The sequence below is a fragment of the Canis lupus genome, chromosome 25 (genome assembly GCF_048164855.1).
Source record: "Canis lupus baileyi chromosome 25, mCanLup2.hap1, whole genome shotgun sequence".
Lineage (NCBI taxonomy): Eukaryota > Metazoa > Chordata > Mammalia > Carnivora > Canidae > Canis > Canis lupus.
In genome coordinates this window covers 10,793,261-10,805,500 of record NC_132862.1, presented here as the reverse complement: position 1 = coordinate 10,805,500, position 12,240 = coordinate 10,793,261, and the positions used below count along the sequence as shown (strand labels likewise).

The following is a 12,240-nucleotide window of genomic DNA, read 5'->3' as shown; positions in this document are numbered from 1 at the left end:
CATTACGAGACACAGAACTTGAATCTCTCTTTGTATCATTAATTTCTAAATCTGTGGTACTAATAGAATTTATATGCTTCAAAGGATTCTATAAGAAACTCTAAGAGGGGGGAACACTTCCCTACTCATTCTATGAGGCCAGAAATACTAAGATACCAAACCACTCAAAGACATTACAAGAAAAGAAAGCTACCGACCAATATACTTTGTAAACTTAAGAATTTTGCATTTAAAAAAAGTTAGCAAATGGAATCCAGAAATAAGTTTTAGCAGATAAGTATATCAAGTAGAGTTCATTTCAGAGATACAAGGTAATTATATCATTTGATAATAAATCAATACAGTTTACCATATTAACAAACAAGAGGGGAAAACCATATTTGCTCAGGAGACACAGAAAAATTGGTTGGAAAAATTTAACACTCATTCATGATAAAAATAGTAAACCAGTAATACACGGGAACTTCTGCAACCCGATAAAGGCCGTCTAACACAAACCTACAGCAACATATTTAATGGTTTTCTACCGTAAAACAAGGAGGTAGGGGAGGGCTCTCATCCCTAGATAGACTGGGAAGGTAGAAATAAAACTATTTTTATTCATAGACAATATAATCACCTATGTATAAAATCCTAAAGAATTCACAAAAAAACTAGAAATGAGAGTCTAGCAAGTTCATAGGATATAAGATCAATACCTTTTTCATTTCTAGGTACCAACAAAAATTAGAATTAAAAAATTTAAATATCATTTAGAGCAGCATCAATAAAATTAAATATGTAAGAATAATTTAACAAAATATGTGGAAGATCTATCTATTCATGATACACTAGAAAATATCACTGAGACAAACTGAAGATCTAAGTAAGCAGAGTTAGATTATGTATATGGATTGGAAGACTTAACATTGTCATGATGTCAGTTCTCTCTCTCTTGATCTATAAATTCAGTGCAATTCCAACCAGAAGGCTATATTGTAGAATTTGAAAGTTGCATCTAAAATACATGAGGAAGTGTGAGGAATACAGAATAGTCCAAACAAATTTGAAAAAAAAAAACAAAGTTAGAGAATGTACCTTTCTGAGTTCAATATTTACTGTAAAGTTAGTAATTGGGACAATATATGATTGGCATAAGAATAGTTATGGATGGAACAGAGATATCACAAATAGATCCACAAGTATTTGATAAAAGGATTTTCAACACATGTTCTAAGGTAGTGAGGACAGGATAGTCCTTTCATTGAATGATGCTGAGACAATAGACATCAATATGGAGAAATGAAGAAAGGTAGAGAGAAAAAGAGAGACAGAAACAAGGGGAGGGAGAAACTGTGATCTTTACCTAACAACATACCTAAAAATTACAATGGATCATAAATTTAAATGTAAAAGCTAAAACTATTAACTCTCTAGAAGAAACCAGGAGGAAGCCTTTGAATTTTAGAGTATGCAAAGATTTCTTAGATAGCTCATAAAAAGTACGAACCATAAGCAAGAAAATTAATAGATTGAACTGCATTGAAATTAAAAACTTTTGTTCTTCAAATGGCACTTCATGAAAGACAATCCACCAAGTAAAAGAAAATATATTCAAAATGCATGATAAAAGAGGGGATCCCTGGGTGGCTCAGCGGCTTAGCATCTGCCTTTGGCCGGGGGGTGTGATCCTGGAGTCCCAGGATCGAGTCCCACATCGTGCTCCCTGCATGGAGCCTGCTTCTCCCTCTGCCTATGTCTCTGCCTCTCTCTCTCTCTCTCTCTCTCTCTCTGTGTCTCTCATGAGTAAATAAATAAAATCTTAAAAAAAAATACATGATAAAAGACCTATTCCAGAATCTCAAAATTCAGTTATAAGACAAGTAACACAATATGAAAAATGGGTTTGAACACTTTTCCAAAGATCAATGAATGACAAATAAACATATGAAACCATACTTAATATCTTTAGTTATTAGGAAAATGCAAATTAAACACAACTAAGTACCATTTCATGCTCATTAGAATGGCTGAAATGAAAAAGACTGATAATATCATATGCTGACAGGGATGGGGAGCAAATGGGACTCTGATACATCGCTGATGGAGATGCAAAATGATATAGTCACTTTGAAAAAAAGATTGGCAGTTTCTTATAGCATTGAGTATTCACCTATAAAATGACCCAGTAATCCAACTCCTAGGTATTTGCCAAAGAGAAATGAAAACCTATGTTCACACAAAGATATACACCAATGTTCATAGCAGCTTATCATAAAAGCCAAAATAACAGATACCTATCAACTGCTGAACAAATCATGATTTATCCAGAAAATGAAATACTCAGCAATAAGAACTACTGATACAAGCAACAAGAATCAATCTCAAAAGCATTGTGCTAAATCAAAGCATATACTGTATGATTTTACTTATATCACATTCTAGTGACAAAAGTAGATAAGTAGTTTCCAGAGGCCAGAACTGGAGGGAAGGAATTAACTATAATAGGGGCATAAGGGATCTTTGTAGTGTTAGAAATCTGTATATATTTGTCCAAATATAATGAAATGTAGAGTTTAAACTGAATTTTAGGGAACCGTGGGTGGCGCAGTGGTTTGGCGCCGGCCTTTGGCCCAGGGCGCGATCCTGGAGACCCGGGATCGAATCCCACATCGGGCTCCTGGTGCATGGAGCCTGCTTCTCCCTCTGCCTGTGTCTCTGCCTCTCTCTCTCTCTCTGTGACTATCATAAATAAATAAAATTTTTAAAAAAACTGAATTTTATTGTATATAAATCAATGAAGCCGACTTCAAAGAAGTCTTCTAAAATAAGACATTTCAGACCAAAAAAAAAAAAAATCCAACAAGTTACTATTACTCTAAACACATCAAATTTGAGTCACTTTACATTATCCCACAGCAGTGAAGGCAGGACTAGGAGATGGAAAGAAACTAATGCATTTATTGATATCTTAATATATTCAAGTATTTACCGAGTAGCTATTATGTATATCTAACATTGTGCGAGATAATGCAGATACAATAATTAATCATAGCATTGATCTTCCTGTGCCTCAAATTTTAGTTGAAAGATGGCCCCAGGGCAGCCCCAGCGGCCCAGTGGTTTAGCACCACCTTCAGCCTGGGGTGTGATCCTGGAGACTCAGGATCGAGTCCCACGTCAGGCTCCCTGCATGGAGCCTGCTTCTCCCTCTGCCTGTGTCTCTGTCTCTCTCTCTCTCTCTCTCTGGGTCTGTCATGAATAAATAAATAAAATCTAAAAAAAAAAAAAAGATGGACCCATAAACATGTAATCGTTTTACCACGAGGGCAAATGTTCAAAATATTTTGGAAGTGCACCATATGTATAGTGGGCGGAGTGGGGATTTGACATTAGCCCATTCCTCATTTTATTAGGTAACTCAATATACAGTGATCTGTTGATTCAGTTCAAATGCTCTTCACAGAGCTATGCCCTGTGCCTAGGACTGTCACTGTTGCTAAGAGGGCTATGCTCCAGGAAGCACTCGGTTTTTGTAACTATTTCATCTTCACTGAAATTACTTGGAACTCAGATTTGAACATGTCACCCTTACCTCTCCTTTAGTAGGACAGGAGAGTGAAAACGGGAACAAGTCACATGATTGTCTTACTCTGGGACGTGAACATCTCAGCCTTGGCTGATCTAAGGCAGCAGCTGACCATTGTGATAATGTTCTGTTGACAGGATCACCCAGTCCCTTCTCTTGGGGAGGGTTACGTATCGCCTCAGACTCCTCCTCCCTCCAGGATCCGGGGTTTTGGCAGTGACCTTACTGCTCTCCTTTGACCACAGCTCCCAATTCTCCCACTTGCTCCCCCTCCCTGGGCAAGTGTATTTTATCTAGGCAGCATTTACTGTTGAGCCCGACAACCTTTTTTCCCTTCAAAGTATTAGTGCTTTTCCTTTCATGAAAAAACTTTCATAGATTAATTGCTTCCTCTTTTGTTATAAAATTTCTTGGAATGTCAAACGTATTGAGGAACACAAGCTCTTTAACTCCCTTCTGTCTCAGGGAATTAAGATTCCCAGCAGACTGCAGGCTTCCTCCCTAGTATGCTCTCTGCGTTAGCAAAAAAATTAACACGTAGTTGAATGATGAGTCAGTGATTCTCATTCAAAGTAAGACTCCAATATTCCAAAAATCCATATTTCAGTCATAAAATGTTTTTCATCTTCTTTACAAATATGAGAGAGTTTCAAAACTATCCTCTTCAAGTAAAATTATGAGTCATAAATAGAGTTTATTTGTATATTTCTCACTACTGGTAGCAAAAACACACACACTTATCCCCCATATGGATAGCTTCATACTCTTCTTAGTTACAAACACAATCACAGATCTTTTATTTTTTATTTTTTTTCTTTTATTTTTTAGATTTCTTTGATCCTTACATGCAACAGTAGCAGAAAGTCCCATTTCCTACCTACTTCTTATCTAAAAACTCTAGGGGCTATTGAAAGGGCTCACTACTTCTTATCTTTTCTTACTTGTTTTATTTTCTCAAATATCCTGACAGATAATATTTGTCCACTAATTGGAAGATTCCATTTCCTTGGTAATTTGGTAAAGAGTGCCCTACACATGCATGAGCTCCTGTGTGTCCAGCTTTAGGCACTCCTCTCTTTTAGTTCAAATTTCCCAGAAGCTCCCACTGCATAAACCTAGAAGCCTCAGACTCTATTTCTTTCTGGCAACCACATGCATTCCACTGGTGAATCTTCATACCCAGAACTATTAGAACTCTCCTTCAAAGGGACACTGCCTTCAGCAATCCCAAAGTGATTTCCTGTTCTCCACACCTTGATATTACTGGCGATTTTTCTTGTTAAAAAAGAAACCTACACATTTCTGGTGGGACAACGCTTTCCATGGGATATCTCATTTGTGAATGGGATGGTATTGTATACACATGTATATAACATACTTATATGTATATGTAACTACGTATATAAGTGTGTGTGTGTTGGTTTGAGCTCATTAATTGACAAATGCCTGTTGAGTACCTATTATATACCAGCCACTAGATACAAAAGTTAGTAAGGAACAATCTCTCAAGAAATGTAGGAAATCATATAAGCAACTGTGATCCTATATGAAAAGTACTATTCCAAAAAAAGAAAAAAAGTACTGTTCCCAAGTTATACATGGAATATAGACACCTGGAACAACATGCAAGGATAAGTTTTACAACCAAGGGGCGAATTCAGTAGAATCCTGACACTATTGGCAGATTTTGCTTCATAATTATGCCATGAATAGGTCTTTTGATTTCCTTCTTATGTCTTAGATTCCGGACAACAGAGAATTATTTTGTGTTTTTAGTTTTTTGTTATCGTTTTATTTCAAGAGCACACATATTCTAGTTTAGTGCTTGCACCTTTATTTCTAGTTAAAGCATATGGAATAATCTAAATAAGAATATATTTTATAAAGCTTGAATAGAATGGATACATTGCATTTTGGGTAGTGATGATATAGGGGATCAGTATATGGTCTCTAAAAGTTTATTTTTTTTTTTAAGCTCAATTTAGTTAAAACTTCTGGCACAATTTGGTACATTCAATAAGACCATTTGTCAAAACGTGAGCTGACCATCACTTAAAAAATACGAAGCGTTTTATAGATTCATAATAACAAGCACTGAGAAGTAAGCTTATTCTACTCTTTTTCATATTGGCATCTGTAATTCTATATAAGCACAGACAGTTGGCAACCATAACAAAAGATCCAAATAGTGTCAACCCCAAACACACAAAGACATGCAAGTTGTTTAACAAATTTTCATTATTGTTGTTTTATTTTGACAAATTTTTTAAAACATTTTATTGTCCCAATGTGGGACTCGATCCCAGGTCTCCAGGATTACATCCTAGGCTTAAGGCGGCGCTAAACTGTTGAGCCACCCAGGCTGCCCAATTTTAACACAAAATTTTGATAAAGGTTAGAAATCTTGGTAGGTTTTTATTTTTCTTAGTAATGAAGGATTTATTGTTTTTAATATTCTATTTTGGATTTTTATTATGAACATTTACATCAACAGGGAGGAAGAGAGAAAGAAAACACTTCATAGTTTTAGTATATAAGGATTTGAAGATTTTTAGAGAGAAAGTACACGTGCATGTACAAGTGGGGGAAGGGGCACAGGGAGAGGGTAAGAAGAGAGAATCCCAAGCAGACTTGCACTGAGCACAGAGCCCCACGTGGAGCTGGATGCAGGACCCCGAGACCATGAACCGAGCCAAAATCAAGAGTCTTCTGCTCAACCAATGGAGCCACCCAAGAGCCCTAGTATATAAGGATTATAATCTATTTTTTGTAACCGAAAGTTACTGACCTATTAAGTTCTGGGAACTTCATCAGATGCTGGGCAAGACCGGAAATACCATGGAAGTGGTTTAGTCCCATTTTACTTGTATGCGATTGTGTGAGCACGTCTGAAACACTACATAAACAGGTCTCTACATAAAACTTCAATGACTACTTGTTCCTTTAGCAGACTGAATAATTTTGAATGGAATAAATAGTTTAATGAACTTCAGGGATTGCATGATGTCATCTGGGGTGGAGTCAGGGAAGAGTGTGGAAAGAGATCAGGCTAATATTTACCTCTGTAATCCTTAACCCAATGTCTGAGTTTAATAACGATTTTCAAAATAGAGTAAGATGCTGTATTTTGCCTATTGTGATTCCACTTGAAAACTTCGGTGTGATGGGTACCTTTTTTGCCAGCCAGAACATTGCTGAGGAAACAATACTCCAGTCACAAGCACTAATAAAACGATTAGGTCAGAATGGACATGTGTAGGCAGTCTTGGGGGCATGTGTATGCACCTTGTTGGAAGAAGGGTGTTGGCAAGATGTTGGCAAGATGAGCATGTATTGGGCAACATGTTTATAGGATTTGCAACAGAGCCTCCAGGGAAACATCAACAGCAATATTTGCTCAACACTACTTTTAATTCTTTTAATGTTCTTTCTTCTAAGAAGAAGTAAATACAAAGCCTTTGGCATTTGTTTTGTTTGGTTTTAAAGTAACAGCTACCTTGTTAAACCTCAAGTTTGACGGTGTGCGCTTGTATGTCAGGTTATACTAGTTTAGCTTTGTCAACTTGTAAATGGGAATAATTCAAAGAAACTCCCTGAAGTAAAGCTCAAAGTGAAACCAACTTCCCCAAGTACCAGGAAATAGTCATCAGAAAAAATAAAACTGCAACATTTGGTAAAACTTATTTTTCCCATCCTCTTGAACCATATTTGTTTTATTAGTATTAAAAATTACAGTTGTGTCAGTTCTGCAGCTGATAGCGGTTGGGTTCAAACCAGAGTCAGTGGCAGCTGCAAAAATAAGGAAACATCTCGTCTGCTGCCATGAGAGGATTAGAGTGTAACTCCCAGCAAGCCAGCTTCATGCAGACTATCTCGGGTTTATCATGTAAGAATCAAAGTCACATGTCTCTGCATGAGCCATGTTAGCTGAAAACCTTCCAGCCTAATAAGCAGAGAAACGTAACCACAAAAACCATGAGGCTTTCTACATTTCAAGGACAAATGAGTGAGGGAGGCATTCTCTTCATACAGAGCAGTTTCTACCCCAGAAACCTGTCCTGTCCTATTCCTGGAGCTCTTAATTGCCCCCTTACCTCTCTTCAAAGGTTCTCCAACCAGAAATTGGTTAGGTAGTTGCTTCCAATAATACAGGGCTCTCCTCCAAGAGAAAAGTAGAGCCTGCTCTTTGGCCTCTACTGCTAATTCATAACCCCGAGACTAGTGTTCAAATGCTTTTGAACACATAAGCACAGCAAGAAATCCATTTTCATCCAGATCCAGTATACATATAAAACTGTAGCAAGAGCTTCATGAAAAATATTTACCTTTAGTACATGTGATGCACTCTGATAGTTTCCATTTTATTATATTGCTTAATTTTTATATGGTTTTTGCAGACCACCAAATTGACTTCATTACATACAAATACATCATGACCCACAGTTTATAAAATATTGCCAAAGTTCATTACGTTTCACGTCCAGCTGTGCATCAAAATCACCTGGAGAGTGTTCTTAAAACAAGAAGCCAGGGCCGGAGAGGGGAGAATGGGGAGTGACTGATCTAAAAGCAGCCAGACTGTTTCTCCCAATTATCTGCTGAGTGACCTTGGATAAGTTACCTAAGCTCTCTGAGTTTTAATTTCCTCACTTGCCAAATGCTAATAGACTCTTCCGTACAGATTTGTTCTGTGTACGAAATGAATTACCAGCAAAATGCTTTGCTCCAAGTCTGAAACACGGTAAGGAGGCATTAATACTATTTTTAATAGTAGGCTGCATTACTGATGTCTAACGGGGATTTTTCATAACAGGCCCTAATCTGCCTTACACGCTGTGCCTTTCCTAGAGCCAAAAGTGGATTAGAACTCAGCCACCTCATTAATACTTTGCCTGGCTAGTAAATTGGAGGTGCCTAAATAAGGTAATAATGAGGTGACCAAGTCCTAACCTGATTTTGGCCCCTGCTAGAGGTATTAATGAGGTGACCAGGTTTTAACCTGTTCTTGGCCTCATATAGATGTTGGTTTTCAAAACAGGTGAGAACCTGTTTTTAAAAGGCTATTAAAAACATCAAATCATGAGCCTAGGTTTTTTTTTTTTTTTAAGGGAACATGAATGAGAGATATAAAAGAAAGAACCAGAAAGTTCATTAGAGGCTCCTAATATTAATCTTTCATATTGCCCAGTACCAATTTTCCTAAAGGACTAACATAGATGGCAATTCACATTAAGTAAATAATTGGGCTTCTCCAGTGAATAGTTTTGTGTTTTGTTTTTTGTTTTTTTTTAAGATTTTATTTACTTATTTGAGAGGGAGAGAGATAGTGAGAGAGAGGACCAGCAGGGAAGAAAGGAAGAAGCAGGCTCCCTGCTCAGTAGGAATATGGGGCTCAATCCCAGGACTCTAGGATCATGACCTGAGCCAAGGGTAGATGCTTAACCGACTGAGTCACCCAGGCGCCCCAGTGAATAGTTTTTAATTTAGCACAATGTTCTAAATCCATAGGTCCTAAATTGAATCAAGTAGCAGGTATTTATTGGGAAAACCAACACTAACCACACTAAATTAAGTACTATGAGGATACTAAGAAATTGTGAAGTGTAGTCACTCCCCTCAAAATGCTTATAGTCCACTTGACAGAAACTGCTTTAAAAGATAGGGTATTAATAGAAATTTTGCAGCACAGTAAGACCAACAGATCAGGAGACAGTTGCCACTGAAAAAAGAGTTTGTTACCCACGGTTGCCAAGCAAAGGAGGGCATACACAGCATGAAGGCCCACTCCGAGAAGCATCTGTAAGGAGGCAGCAAAATAGTGGGGCCAGGAGCTTTACCGCAGTTTCTACAGGAAGAAACAGGTGAGACTGGGTAAGCAGATGTAGGATTGGCTAGTTTGAATGATTTTAGCATATTTAAGACGTAGGAGCTCTCCCCAGGTGTCTGATACCTGGCTCAGGGGTATAGGTAGAAGGTGCTCAGAGTGTAAAAGCGCAATGAAGGAATTGGTTGGTTTGTATTTGAAAAGCACTCTTGCAGGTGAGTATTTACCGCCTCTAGGAATTGGCTAAACCTAGGGAGGCAGTCTCTCCAGGGTCAGGAAAGCCCCAGATGTCAAAGCACCAGAACACAGAAAATAAAAGACATGGTTAACACAGAAACAACCCAAAACTGGGTAAATATTAACAACACAGTTTATCACTAATAGGTGTAACAAATCCTGAAAGAAATTGAGGAATTTAGAGAGAGACTTCTCAACCACGGCTATACATTGGAATCAGCCAGAGAATTGTAAAAGTACTACTCACATCCCTATCCCAGATTCTGACTTAATTTGTCTTGGGTGCAGCTGGCTTCGGGAGCTTTAAGAATTCTCTAGGTGACTTTAATGTATAATCTAAGTTAAAAACCACTAATTTAGAGCAAATGTGAACAGGACATGTGGAGACTAGTATATTTGGACCTTTAATACTCTAAAGCTGGCCAGTTTATGCCTCATCTTTTGCAGTAGAGAGGAGGGAAAAGAGAGAAGGAAAATAATAGATATAATGTATTGAGTAACTGTTAGATGGCAGGTCCATTTTAGGTACTTCAAATACATTATCTAATTTTCTCCTAAAAGCATAAAAGAAAAATAAAAATTCTTCCATTTTACTGAAAGGAAACTGAAACTCGGAAAGAGTAAATGATTTGCCTATAATCTAAGCTAATATGTTGATAAGTACATATTTCTTCTCTTCCAAATTCAAATCTAGTTATTTTTTTAAAGAGGAAAGACTGTTTTCTTCCCAAGAAAACATTTGATAAACCAAACATAACTTTTTCCTTTCTATCCAATTTTAAATACTTCTTGCCTTGACCAAATACCAATTCGTTATTATTGCAGAGAAATCTGTAAACCTTGGGGCGCCTGGGTGGCTCAGTGGTTGAGCGGCTTGGCTCAGGTCATGATCCCAGGGCCTGGGATCGAGTCCCTCATTGAGCTCCCTACAGGGAGCCTGCTCCTGTCTCTGCCTCCGTCTGTGTATCTCTCATGAATAAATAAATAGAATCTTTTAAAAAAAAAGGGGGGGGGGAATCTGTGAACCTTGATGCAGCCGCTATTTCTAATCTTTTTTCTGTCTAGCATCTCAATTGCTGTTAGGCTTTACCTTCCCCTTATCCTGTCTGGTTATGGCTAGCCTGGGAACAACTTAGTGGGGGATAAAACTGGGCTTCATCCAACCATGGTACTCCAATATTTTATCTATAATGATGAGGCTATGGGTTGATCACATGACCTAAGCTAAGCCAATCAGAGTATTTCCACGAGACTCCAACTGTAGATGTAGGAGAGTGTGTTTATTCCTTGAGGATTGTAGGCTGTAAGCACGGAGACCAGACCTTCCTTGATATCCTGTCTCAGGCATGAGAGAATGAGGCCAACAGGAAGAAAGATGAAAAAACAAATAGATGTTTGGATAGATCCAAGAGATGGATAAGCTGCTATTATTGTTTGAGCTTCTGGATTTAATCAGGCTTAAATGCAAACATCTCCACCCATGGACTTAACAATTGTATGAGCCAATAAATTTCCCTTTTACTTAAGATGTTTTGAATTGCTTTTCTGTCATTTGCAACTGTTACTTACACAATCAGATGTGTCCAGAAAAGTACACTTTATTTGGGGCACAGGTCTATTCAATTTAATGAAGGGACTCAGTGAATGAACTCAAGAACAGTTTGAACTAGAATGTGCTTTTCTTTTTATATAGACAACTTTTGCCTGCAGTTTGCAGGTTCTCTAGATCAAAGTGTAATATAAGACTGTACTGCAAGTTCAAAAATCAATGACATATTATTTTGGAATGGTCCTTTAGAAAAGAAGGCCTGAGATCCCGATGACAAATCAGCCAGTCAGTTAAAATCAATTACTAATCATCTGCTGTGTGTGTCAAGAAGTATGAATTATACAGGGAGGCTCCAAAGATAAAGGAGCCCACTGCTTGTGGGAAAAATATAGACCCAAAATAACCAGTGCTATAAAATAATGAATACATGGTAAGTTGCCAAATAAGCAGTATGAAAATATTTTAGAGCTACATACGTTCAAAGGAATGAACAATAGCTGTAGGATGGAGGTGGTCAGGAACACTCTTTTTTTTTTTTTTTTTTTTTAAGAGGCTGTGTAAGCTGACCTATGCCTTGCAGAATGGGAAGATTTAGGAGAGAGATTATCTTTGCCTACAAAGAGAAAATTCCATATAACATAGTTGGGCTATATCTGAAGAATCTAATACTAGATTTTATTAGTTCAAGAATATAATACTAGACCAAAGGAAGTAGAATTTAATGTAGCATAAAAAACATCTCTTTACGTCTCCCCCATACCATTATTTCTTGGTCTTTATTCTTCAAAGTGAAGAAAAATCCCAGCTTTATTAAAAATATAAGTTACATAATGATCCAGACAGTTACAATTCTTGCCCTTGGGTTTAAATCTATTTAAGAAATAATCAGGGAAGTAGAAAAGTCATTTTTAGTAATACCTCTAGTACAGGGCACCTAATTCAGATTAAGGAAAGTCCGAGTAGGATGCTTAGAAAAAAATAGCATCTAAACTAAAATTTTACTGAAGGCCAACTAGGCATTAAAAGATTCTGAAATGAGATGTGACATTGTGAATCAAAGGA

The 12,240-nt window shown here is 37.3% G+C and overlaps 1 long non-coding RNA gene across 1 annotated transcript in view; it reads right to left on the bottom strand.

The window, feature by feature from the left end:
* The window catches only part of LOC140617250 (uncharacterized), a 132,093-nt gene extending 125,599 nt beyond the window's left edge, over positions 1-6,494 (bottom strand). Inside the window, exon 1 of the long non-coding RNA XR_012017478.1 lies at positions 6,357-6,494. This is a non-coding gene — a long non-coding RNA (uncharacterized lncRNA). The remainder of the gene's footprint in view (positions 1-6,356) is intronic.
* Between the last annotated feature and the right edge of the window lie 5,746 nt (positions 6,495-12,240).